Consider the following 12200-nt stretch of genomic DNA (forward strand, 5'->3'; position numbering starts at 1 on the left):
ATTCTTTGGTCAGAACCGCTCACGTGCTGGGAGTATAGGTGCGTCCCATGGTGCCCAGCTGTGGAATTTGTATTTCTATGTCTTTCTGGATAAGTCTTAGTGTGTGGCCCTTCCCACTGGGTAAAATTCGTGGTCGAGGACAAGCAAGCCGGAAATGACTTGGGGATGTTTTGTGGTCTGGATAAATTCTTGCAAAGCCCAGGGCTGAAGGTCCCCACTCCAGGGACACAGAAAGAGGAGGGGAAGGTGATGCACTGTGTCTCTGAGTTGGGGGACTAGGTAAAGCAGAATCCATGAAATGAGAGTCTGGGGGACAGGCTGGGGAGGTGGTTTGGTGATTAATGACACACATTTGCAAAACCAAATGGGCTGATTCCACTCCCACATGAAGCCAGATGCACAAAGTGGCGCATGTGTCTGGAGTTCATCTGCAGTGGCTGGAGGCCCTGGTGTGTTTGTTGCCTTGATGTCTCTCACATTCTTTTTGACTTTTTAAAAAATGTTTTATTTATGCTTTTTCTTTTCACAATTTTTATTAACATTTTCCATGATTATAAAAAATATCCCATGGTAATACCCTCCTCCCCCACGTTCCCCTTTGAAATTCCATTCTCCATCATATTACCTCCCCATCTCAATCATTGTACTTACATATATATACAATACCAACCTATTAAGTACCCTCCTCCCTTCTTTTTTCTTCCCTTTATATCTCCTTTTTAACTTACTGGCCTCTGCTACTAAGTAACATTCTTAAATAAATAAATAAGTATTATATATATTTGGTTTTCCAAGGTAGGGTCTCAGTCTAGCCCAGGCTGACCTGGAATTCACTATGTAGTCTCAGGGTGGCCTCCTCAGCAATCCTCGTACTTCTGACTCCCAAGTGTTGGGATTAAAGGCGTGTGCTACCACGCCCAGCCTAGATATATGTATGTATGTGTGTGTGTATATATATATATTATATGGAAGATTTGGGGGCTGGAGAGATGGCTTAGCAGCTAAGGAGCTCGACAGCAAGGCCAAAGGACCCAGGTTTAGTTCCTTCTGGGCCCACGTAAAGCCAGATGCACAAAGTGGCTCATGTATCTGGAGTTCCTATAGTGGCTGGAGGCCCTGACTGTTCCCTCACTCTCTATCTGCCTCTCTCTCTCTCTGTCTGCGTCTTTTTTTTTTTTTTTCCTTTTATGAGGTAGGGTCTCACTTTAGCCTAGGCTGACCTGGAGGGAATTAACTATGTAGTCTCAGGGTGGCCTTGAACTCATGGTGATCCTCCAACCTCTGCCTCCCGAGTGCTGCTTATTTCTCCATCTCTCTTTCTGTTCCAAATAAATAAATAAAAATAAAATATTTAAAAAATATGAACCAGGCGTGGTGGTGCATGCCTTTAATTCCAGCCCTCAGAAGGAAGGCAGAGGTAGGAGGATTGTTGTGAGTTCAAGGCCACCTTGAGCTTACAAAGTAAATAACAGATCAGCCTGGGCTAGAGCAAGACCCTACCTCGAAAAACCTTAAAAAAAAAAAAAAATGTGGCCAGACATGATGGTGCACACCTTTAATCCCAGCACTCAGGAGGCAGAGATAGGAGGGTCACCATGAGTTGGAGGCCACCCTGAGATTACATAATGAATTCCAGGTCAGCCTGGACTAGAGTGAGACCCTACCTCGAAAAACCAAAAAAGAAAAAAGAGAGAGAGAGAGAGGAAGAAAGAAAAAAAAAAGAAAAGGGAAGGGTTGGAGGGATGGCTTAGTGGTTAAGGCATTTGCCTGCAAAGCCAAAGGACCCAGGTTCGATTCCCCAGGACCCATGTTAGCCAGATGCACAAGAGGGCACATGTGTCTGGAGTTCATTTGCAGTGACTGGAGACCCTGATGGACCCATTTTTTCTTTCTCTGTCAAATAAATAAATAAAAATAAAATTTAAAAAGCCCCTTGAAATTTCACCTGTTGTAGAGCTCACTTCTGGGCTATCTCTCCTAGCTTATTGAGTCACTCTAATTTAAGTCACCAGGTCTGGATTTCCCCGGCGCCTTATCTGTGGAAGGTGAGGTTTCTTTGTCCATTTGATTACATGGGAGGATCCATTGTTATTGCCCCTAAAATAGATTCTTTTCCCCAGAAAACACAAGATCTTGTCTCCACCTGACTCCTTTTACTCTCAGGCCTCAGGCCCACAAGACAGCTACATATATGCTCAAGTGAGTGATAGGACCATGTGTTCATGGTGGTCCAGTCTGGGTGAAGTGGGTAGGAATTAAGAACTAAGGTTGATGGCTGGAGAAATCGCTTAGTGGTTAAGGCACTTGCCTGCAAAGCTGGAGGACCCAGGTTCAATACTCCAGGACCCACATAAACCATACGCCCAAGGTGGCACATGTGTCTGGAGTTTGTTTGCAGTGGTTGGTGTACCCATTCTCTCTCTCTCAAATCAATAAATAAAAATAAAATATATTTTTAAGAAGAATTAAGCTGAGGAACTTGCTCTACAAGATTTTTTTTAAAATATTTTATTTATTTATTTGAGAGCGACAGAGACAGAGAGAAAGCTAGATAGAGGGAGAGAGAGAGAGAATGGGCGCGCCAGGGCTTCCAGCCTCTGCAAACGAACTCCAGACGCGTGCGCCCCCTTGTGCATCTGGCTAATGTGGGACCTGGGGAACCGAGCCTCGAACCGGGATCCTTAGGCTTCACAGGCGAGCGCTTAACCGCTAAGCCATCTCTCCAGCCCCTCTACAAGATTTTTGAGGGAGGAGGGGATGTTTAGAGGGACGCGGGCTCTCAGCTATAAAGACTGAGGTCAGAGCGGGGTGTGCTGACAGAGGGGACACCCTTTCCCCTCCAGGAGAAGGAAGGAAAGGACACTGCTGGATGGTCCCTTTAACTCTCCACAGCTCACCTTTTTGAGCAAAGCAGGTGACACAGCTCACTGAATTTTGTAACGCCAGTGTCATGACCCGGGAGAGGTTCCTCGGTGCTGAGTGAGGGCCTGTGGGCTGGGTGAGTGTTGTGGAATAAAATTGCAGTGAGTTAAACACGTTCCTCACTTGGCAGCAAACTGTCCTTGGAAAGCTATGCAAGGTCACAGTCTGGTTTCATGCTAATTATTTGCTTGCTTGGTTTTTTTTTTTTTATTATTATTTTATTTTATTTCTTGTGTTTTCGAGGTAGGGTCTCACTCTGGTCCAGGCTGACCTGGAATTCACTATGTAGTCCCAGGGTGGCTTCAAACTCTCAATGATCCTCCTACCTCTGCCTCCCGAGCGCAGGGATTAAAGGTGTCGCCACCATGCGCGGCCCGCGAGCTTGCTGCTTGTCATTGCAGATGCGCACTGCCATCCCCTGTCTGCTATCTTGCCCTGTGCCGGACATCCCCCCTCCAGTTCCCGACTCACGTGACATGCTAACGATGGGACACTTCCTTTCTTTCTTTTTTGCTTTTTGAGATAGGGTTTCACTCTATCTCAGGCTGGAATTCACTATGTAATTTCAGGGTGGCCTTGAACTCATAGGATCCTATCCTCTTATGTCTGCCTGCTAAGTGCTGGGATTAAAGGTGTCCACTACCATGCTGGGCTTGATGGGATATTTTCCTTCCCCCCTTCCTTCCTCCTTTTTTCTATCTTTCACTTCCCTCCTCCCTTCCTTTCTCCCTTCCTTCCTCTTTCCTAACAGAGTTTCCTTATGTAGCTGAAACTGACCCAGCACTCCCTAAATCCTTTAGACTGGCCTGAAACTCATACTTTTCCTACCTCCTCCTCTGGAGTTCTGGATATATATATATATATAAACTGATAGATCAGTATCTTAAATGTCTTTTAAAATATTTTATTTTATTTTCAAGGAGAGAGAGAGAGAGAGAATGGGCAGAGTTTTGAGCCTCTGCAAATGAACTCCAGATGTATGGGTCACTTAATGCATCTGGTGTTACGTGGATACTGGGGAATTGAACCCAGGTTGTTGGGCTTTTCAGGCAAGCATCTTAACTGCTGAGTCATCTCTCCAGCCCTTAAATTTATTCATATATTACACACACACACACACACACACACACACATTACCATTTGTCCCTGGTATTATTCTCAAAATTGTGTGTTACATGTTTTGCTCATTTTTTTTTTTTTCTGAGGTAGGGTCTCACTCTGGCCCAGGCTGTCCTGGAATTCACTGTGGAGTCTCAGGGTGGCCTCGAACTCACGGCAATTCTCTTATCTCTGCCTCCTGAGTGCTGGGATTAAAGGCATGTGCCACCATGCCCAGCATTGTTCTTTTTTTTTTTTTTGGATTTCTTATCTTTTTCATGTTGGTTTGTAGAAGTTTCTTGTGTATATTAGAAATGTATATATTAAAATCTTAGCACACAGAGGCTGAGATTGGAAGATTTTGTTTGGGGCTTCCACTAGATCTTCTATGTCTCTACTCCACTAACTGAAGTTTCGGTATTTTTAAACTTTTTTGTTAACATAATTATAGACAATCCACCATGACAATTCCCTCCCACCCCCACTTCCCCCTCACAATCCATCCTCTTCTCCCCTCCCCCTCTCAATCAGTTTCTGTTTCATTTTGATGTCATGATCTTTTCCTCCTATTATGATGGTCTTGTGTAGGTAGTGTCAGGCACTGTGAGGTCATGGATATCCAGGCCATTTTGTGTCTGGGGGGAGCACGTTGTAAGGAGTCCTACCCTTCCTTTGGCTCTTACATTCTTTCTGCCGCCTCTTCCACAATGGACCTGAGTCTTGGAAGGTGTGATAGAGATGTTTCAGTGCTGAACACTCCACTGTCATTTCTTCTAAGTACTGTGGTGACATTTGAGTCATCCCAGTGGTCACCGTCATCTGAAAAGAGAAGCTTCTCTAACCAAAAGCAAGAGTAGCATTAATATATGGGTATAAACATTAAGAAAAGTGCTTACAGGGCAGTTTGGTGGGTATAATATATGCATTTCGCTAGACAATAGCAGGTGTTGCTCACCTAGGGCTCACGACCTCTTTCGGCCATAGGCTTTTGATGAGGTTTTCAGTACCAGGCATGTATTCCCTCCTGTGGAGCTGGCCTCCAGTCCAATTAGAGAGCAGCTGTTTTCCCCCATAACAGATATGCACCCATTGACACCTTTAGCCTGGCGGGCCAGACTTAAGGTTCAATGTCTGCTGCTGTTGAGCGCCGCTGATGGCTTCTGTTTCCCGCACTGCAGCTTGTCCAGCTTCTTGTCAGCTGCTCTACAGAAAGCGGGTTTTCAGCTCAGCTTGAACTTACAGTTTTCTAATTCATTTGGAAAAACATGAAGTCTACATGACATTGATTTTCTCACAGTTAGCATACCATCATAGTGTTCCCTTGTATTGACCTCTCTTCTTACTGGAACATTGTTTCCAAGCAGATATTCAAAGATGTTTTACAGCCAGGCGTGGTGGGGCTCACTTTTAATCCCAGCACTCGGGAGGCAGAGGTAGGAGGATCCCCGTGAGTTCGAGGCCACCCTGAGACTACATAGTGAGTTCCATGTCAGCCTGAGCTGAGTGAATCCCTACCTCAAACAAACAAACAAACAAACAAGATGTTTTACATGCCAAGACTGATGGCACATGCCTTCAATCCTAGACCTTAAGGAGGCTGAGACAAGAAGATTACCATAAATTCGAAGCCAATCTGGGATACACAGTGAATCCCAGGCCAGGCTGGGCTACAGAATAAAACCCATCATCATCATCATCATCAAGTACTTTGATTTTGGTTTTCCAGGGTAGGGTATTGCTCTAGCCCAGGCCTGGAATTCACTATGTAGTCTCAGGTTGGCCTTGAACACACCCACCCCCTCTTTTTTTTAAAAAAAAATATTTATTTATTTATTTGAGAGCGACAGACACAGAGAGAAAGACAGATAGAGGGAGCGAGAGAGAATGGGCGCGCCAGGGCCTCCAGCCTCTGCAAACGAACTCCAGACGCGTGTGCCCCCTTGTGCATCTGGCTAACGTGGGACCTGGGGAGCCGAGCCTCGAACCGGGGTCCTTAGGCTTCACAGGCAAGCGCTTAACGGCTAAGCCATCTCTCCAGCTCCACCCACTCCCTCTTTCTCTCTATCTACCTCTTTCTCTCTCAAATAAATAAATACAAATAAAAAATTAAAAATATTTTTAAATATTTTATTTATTTAAAAGAGAGAACAAGGCAGGAGGAGTGGGGAGAGGGAGAGAGTGGGCATGCCAGGGCTTCCAGCCACTGCAAACGAACTCCAGATGCATGCCCCCTCTTATGCATCTGGCTTACATGGGTCCTAGAGAATAGAACCAGGATCCTTTGGCTTTACAGACAAATGCCTTAACCACTAAGCCATCTCTCCAGCCCCCTAAAAAATATTTTCTATTTACTAGAGAGAGAGAGAGTGAATATGGGCACACCAGGGTCTCTTGCTGTTTCAAATGAACTCCAGATGCATGTACCATTTTGGACATCTGGTTTCTTGTGGGCATTGGGGAATCGAACCCAGGCTGCAGACTTTATAAGCAAGTGCCTTTAATTGCTGAGCTATCTCTCCAGCCCCTCAGATGTAAAATCGGGTATTTTCCAGCATGGAATAGTTGACTCTGTGGATGTGTAGTGGCTGGCTATGGAGTGCCCGCAGTGGTGAGTTTGAGGTCTGTACGCATCCCAGGGGAGGGAGCGTAGCTCCTTCCTCTATATCCCATTTCTCTCTCTCTCTTAAAGTCCTTAAAGGGTTCTGGCATGCAAAATGGCATGTGGGAGGCCAGGGGTGTGGGCAATCAGCATAATAAAACCAACTTATAAAGGCATGAACAAAGAGAATTTATTGCAATGTACTGCAAGAAAGGAACAGGCAAGTGCCCAGAGTGTGTATCATACCAGGAGGTGCTAGATGTTCTTTTGGGGTACAAAAGGGGTGTTACTTGGTCTTATTATCATGGGGCTCTTGAGTGGAGACATAGCTGAGGAAACAGGTAGACCTCTTGGTATCTTATTTGGTAATAAATGTCACAGTGTAAGTTGTGAGAGCAGCTGTTTGTGTAAGGTACGATGGACTGTGAGTTGTGAAGCCCCAGGAGCCTGTGTTAAGACAGTGCGGGATCAAGCCTCAAATAGTCAAATGGTCAGATTGCTAAGGCATGGGGATTTTCGTTTATTTGTTTTGGCCCTATGTTTCTACTTTTTTTTTTTTTTTGGTTTTTTGAGGGAGGGTCTCACTCTACCCCAGGTTGATCCGGAATTCACTATGGAGTCTCAGGGTGGCCTCGAACTCATGGTGATCCTCCTACCTCTGCCTCCCAAGTGCTGGGATTAAAGGCGTGCGCCACCACGCCCGGCTTGTTTCTACATTTTTCTTCACTGGTTAGTTGAATCTATGAATATAAGACCCATGGATATAGAGGGCCAGCCAGTTGTAGTAAGTTAGTGATCTCTACCCAGCCTGTCTGGCTTGGAAACATGAGCTCTTCCCTCCAACCATACAGCATTTACCATGGTTCCGTGTCTTAAAATCATTAAATATTTTTCCATTAGGAAAATGAAAATAATGACATTTTCCATGTGTGCTGAACACTCACTTACCCTAGAGTCATAACTCAGGAGATGCTATTTGAAATGGCTAAATTGAGAAGCAGCTGGGCATGGTGGCGTACCCTTGTAATGCCAGCACTTGGGAGACACAGGACAGAAAGGATCACGACTTTAAAGTCATCCTAGGCTACCTAGTGAGTTTGAAGCCAGCCTGGGCTGTCTCAAAAAAAGAAAACAAGAGCCGGGCGTGGTGGCGCACGCCTTTAATCCCAGCCCTCGGGAGGCAGAGGTAGGACCATTGTGAGTTCGAGGCCACCCTGTGACTACATAGTGAATTCTAGGTCAGCCTGAGCCAGAGTGAGACCCTCCCTCGAAAAACCAAAAATAAAATAAAATAATAATTAAATAAAAAATAAAACAAGATAAAGCTAGAAAGAGTTGTACAGAAACCAGGAAATACCTTCTGGGTAGGTAAAGATAACATCAGGAGAGACATTTTTTGAAAAGTGACAGATAATTTAGAAGAAGGAATGGGAGGAGGGAGGCGACATAGAGGGGAGGGCCAGAGATTATTGCTTTGCATTGCAAATATTCTGTGCTTAAAAAGTTAACTAATGAGCAGGGCGTGATGGTGCACGCCTTGGATTCTATTCCTTGAGAGGCAGAGGTAGAAGGATTGCCGTGAGCTTAAGGCCAGCCTGGAGCTTCTGAGTGGGTCCCAGGTCAGCCTGGGTTAGAATGAGACTCATTCAAAAAAAGTTTATTTTTATTTTTTTTCTATTTTTAATTTTTATTTATTTATTTGAGAGCGACAGAGAGACAGAGAAAGAGGCAGATAGAGAGAGAGATTGGGCGCACCAGGGCTTCCAGCCTCTGCAAACGAACTCCAGATGCGTGCGCCCCCTTGTGCATCTGGCTAACGTGGGTTCTGGGGAATCGAGCCTCGAACCAGAGTATTTAGGCTTCACAGGCAAACGCTTAACCGCTAAGCCATCTCTCCAGCCCTTGAATGAGGGACATTATTAGAGACAGAGAGAGAAAGACTGAGAGAGAGAGAGAGAGAGAGAGAGAGAGAGACAGACAGACAGACTGACAGACACACAGAGAAAGGGCGCTCCAGGGCTCCTTGCCACTGCAAATGAACTCCAGATGCATGCACCCCCTTGTGCATCTGGCTAACGTGGGTCCTGGGGAATCGAGCCTCGAACCAGGGTCCTTAGGCTTCACAGACAAGTGCTTAACTGCTAAGCCATCTCTCCAGCCCCCAAATTTTTTTAATTAAAAATTAAAAAAAAAATGAGCAAGTATTACTTGAAAACTTTCAAATTTGTGTTTCACTTCTCTTCTTTTTAAAAATTATTTTATTTATTTGTGAAAATGAGGGGGAGAGAGAGAAAGAGAGAGCATAGGCACACCAGGGCCTCTAGTCACTGCAAATGAACTCCAGACGTATGCACCACCTTGTGCATTTGGTTTTAAGTGGGTACTGGGGAGTTGAACCTGGGTCCATAGCCTTTGCAGGCAGGTGTCTTAACTGCTGAACCATCTCTCCAACTCCCTTCTCTTCTTTTTGAGACAATCTTGCTCTATTGCCCTATGTAGGCTGGACTGGAACTCTCTATGTAGACCAGGTTGGCTTCAAACTTGTAGTAATCCTCCTGCCTCTCCTGAGATTATAGATAATGCACTGCCATGGTCAGTTTTGTATTTATTTGTTTGCTTGTTTTTTGTTCATTTTTCTTTATTTTTTAGGTAGGGTCTCACTCTAGCTCAGGCTGACCTGGAATTCACTATGTAGTCTCAGGGTGGCCTTGAATCTTTTCTTTCTTTCTTCTTCTTCCTCCTCTTCTTCTTCTTCTTCTTTTTTTTTTTTTTTTTTTTTTTTGAGGCAGGGTCTCACTCTAGCCGAGGCTGACAGGCTGACTTGAAACTCATTCTGAGGCTCCAGGTGGGACTTGAACTCGTGATGATCCTCCTACTTCAATCCGCCCCTTGGGCTGGCACTAAAGGCGTGTACCATGTGCCTGGCTCACTTTGCGTATTTCTAGAAGGGTGAATCGGACTGGTTTGGAAGATGAGCCAACTGGGGAACTAAATCAATGTGCAAGGTATCCGAAGAGTCGCGAGTTTGTGGCTTGGTCAAGAACTGTGGTTTTATGGCTGGACTGTGGGGCAGTTGTGGGACAATTCTGGAAAAGTGGGTTAGGGCAAGGCTGTGGAAAGCATCGAATGCCATGTTAAGAAGTTTGGCATTTCCTTTGTTGGCAAGGGAGCTGCACACAGTTCTGAGCAGCTTGATTCCATCTGTATTTCCTCAGGATCATCCTTGTGGCAATATGGAGTTGCGACTGGAGCTCAGGAATGGCAGAGAAGCCAGGGAGCCAGAGCAGAAGAAACTCCACCAGTCTTAATTGGGAGTCTGAGCCCGGATCCAGGCTTTTTCTGGAGAGAATCTGAAGTTCTGTAACTACAATGGGAATAAACCCCTTTCTGCCACTTTAAAGTTTTTAAATTAATTAATTACTTAACTAATTTTTGGTTTTTTGAGGTAGGGTCTTGCTCTAGACCAGGCTGACTTGGGATTCCTTTGGTAGTCTCAGAGCGGTCTTGATCTCACAGCGATTCTCCTGCCTCTGCCTCTGCTGGGATTGAAGGTGTGCGCCACCACGCCTGGTTTTATTTATTTACTTGAGATAGAGAATGAGAGAGAGAGAGAGAGAGAGAGAGAGAGAGAGAGAGGCGGGGGGGGGGGGGAATGGGCATGCCAGGGTAGGGTCTCCAGCCACTGCAAATGAACTCCAGATTCCTGGGCCATCTTGCCCATCTGGCTTACATGGGTACTGGGGAATTGAACCTGGGTCCTTCGGCTTCGAAGTCAAGCGTCTTAACTGCTGAGCCATCTCTCCAGCTCCCTCTTTGTTCCACTCTAGCTGCCTTTCTGGACTGAGGTCTGCCTCCCAGAGCCTCCTATTGCCTGTGTGGCCCTTGTCCAGGGAGACCCCGATGGGGTAGTAATGGGTGGCCGTAGGGGATGGCCTAGCTCTCCTCATTAAGGAGCTCCCACAATGGTTGCGTTTCATTTCAACTTGCTAGATCGTTCTGCAAACTATTTTTTTGGCTACTTTTCAAGACACGTCTTAGTTTTTAGCACAAGATTTTTATCAACCCTCTTTCCACCCCCTCTCCACATCCTTGAACGATTCCCTTGGTTTTTATAAGTACTTTTTCAGGTTCGTTTTTCCTCCTGCTCTGCCAACTCATCTAAGAAGTAGGATTTTTCTTTCTCCTTTTAATATTAATATTTTTAAAATAATAAAGTGGAAAACTTGAATGCTTTTATACTTCCAGCCTGTTGCTTTCTAGGTTCACACCCACTTGAACCCTCCCTTGGAGACTTTTAACATTCCACCCTGGGGGTGCGTCTGTGTGAGAGTCGAAACCCTCAGCTTCAGCCTGTTTCTCCGGTCCCCACGATTTCCTTCCTGCCTCCATCCATCCCTTCCCCTGCCCTCTGGTTGCCCAGCAACATAGCTGCCCCCCGCCCCCTGCAGCAGTCTGAGTACCGGGCAACTGGTCGAAGGTCAGCCCTGGCACCCTCTCCGCGAGGTGTATACCCAACTCAGGAACGGAAACACCGGAGGGGAGTTGATGTAGGGCAGTTTCTTTCCTCTTCACACCCAAGAAGCCACGTGGATCCTGGCTGTGAAGGGTAAAGGTAGAGTCTACTGAGCCTTGTGCATTTCAGGAATGTGACTTTCATTTCCCTCCACCCCATACTCGACTTGCCCATGCCGAATAAGTTCACGGGTTGGCAGAGGTTGGAGTTTCCGAGTTGGGGGTTCCGTTTTCCTGGTGCTGAGTTAGTCAGCCACGAGCTGGGGCTCACAGCGCAGCCGGTCAGGAATGCAGCCATGAGCCCCCCGCGCAGGCCAGTGAACCAACCTGCGTTTGGCCCGACCGGCTGCGAGGCTGGAATGTGCATTACATTTGGGAACCACTGATCAAATATCCTACCGTAGACTTGGCAAGAATGAGGGCACGTGGCTGTCAGCAGGCTCACGTGTTCCAGAAACTTCTGCCTTTCCCTGATTAGTGTGAATCGTGGACCCAAAGCGTGAGGTCTCTCATGCATGCGAAAGGGTGTGTGTGCAAATGGAGGGGTTCTCTCTCTGCCCAACTTAAGCCCCTTCTCTTTTCTCTAGCTCTCCTTAGCCCCCCCAGGCGTGAGGTAATGAAGTTCAGATACGTCACCTCACAGCCTTACAATAGCTATGGTATAATAAAACAGGGCTCGTGCGTTCCAGTTTTATTGATGAGGAAGTGATCTATCTTGCTCAAGGTCACCATCTACTAACTGGACTCACCCTTGTGATTGATGAATATTTCGTTCTCTATTTTTCTTTTCTTTATTTATTAGAGAAAGAAGGAGAGAGAGAGAGAGAGAGAGAGAGAGAGAACGGGTGCACCAGGGCCTCCAGCCACTGGCGGCGCACGCCTTTAATCCCAGCATTTGGGAGGCAGAGGCAGGAGGATTGCCATGAGTTTGAGGCCACCCTGAGACTACAGAGTGAATTTCAGGTCAGGCTGGGCTAGAGTGAGACCCTACCTACCTCGAAAAACCAAAAACAACAACAATAACAAAAAAGCAAGCGAACTTCAGATGCACGTGCCACCTTGTGCATCT

This window comes from Jaculus jaculus, unplaced genomic scaffold (genome assembly GCF_020740685.1).
Source record: "Jaculus jaculus isolate mJacJac1 unplaced genomic scaffold, mJacJac1.mat.Y.cur mat_scaffold_135_1_106490_arrow_ctg1, whole genome shotgun sequence".
Taxonomy (NCBI): domain Eukaryota; kingdom Metazoa; phylum Chordata; class Mammalia; order Rodentia; family Dipodidae; genus Jaculus; species Jaculus jaculus.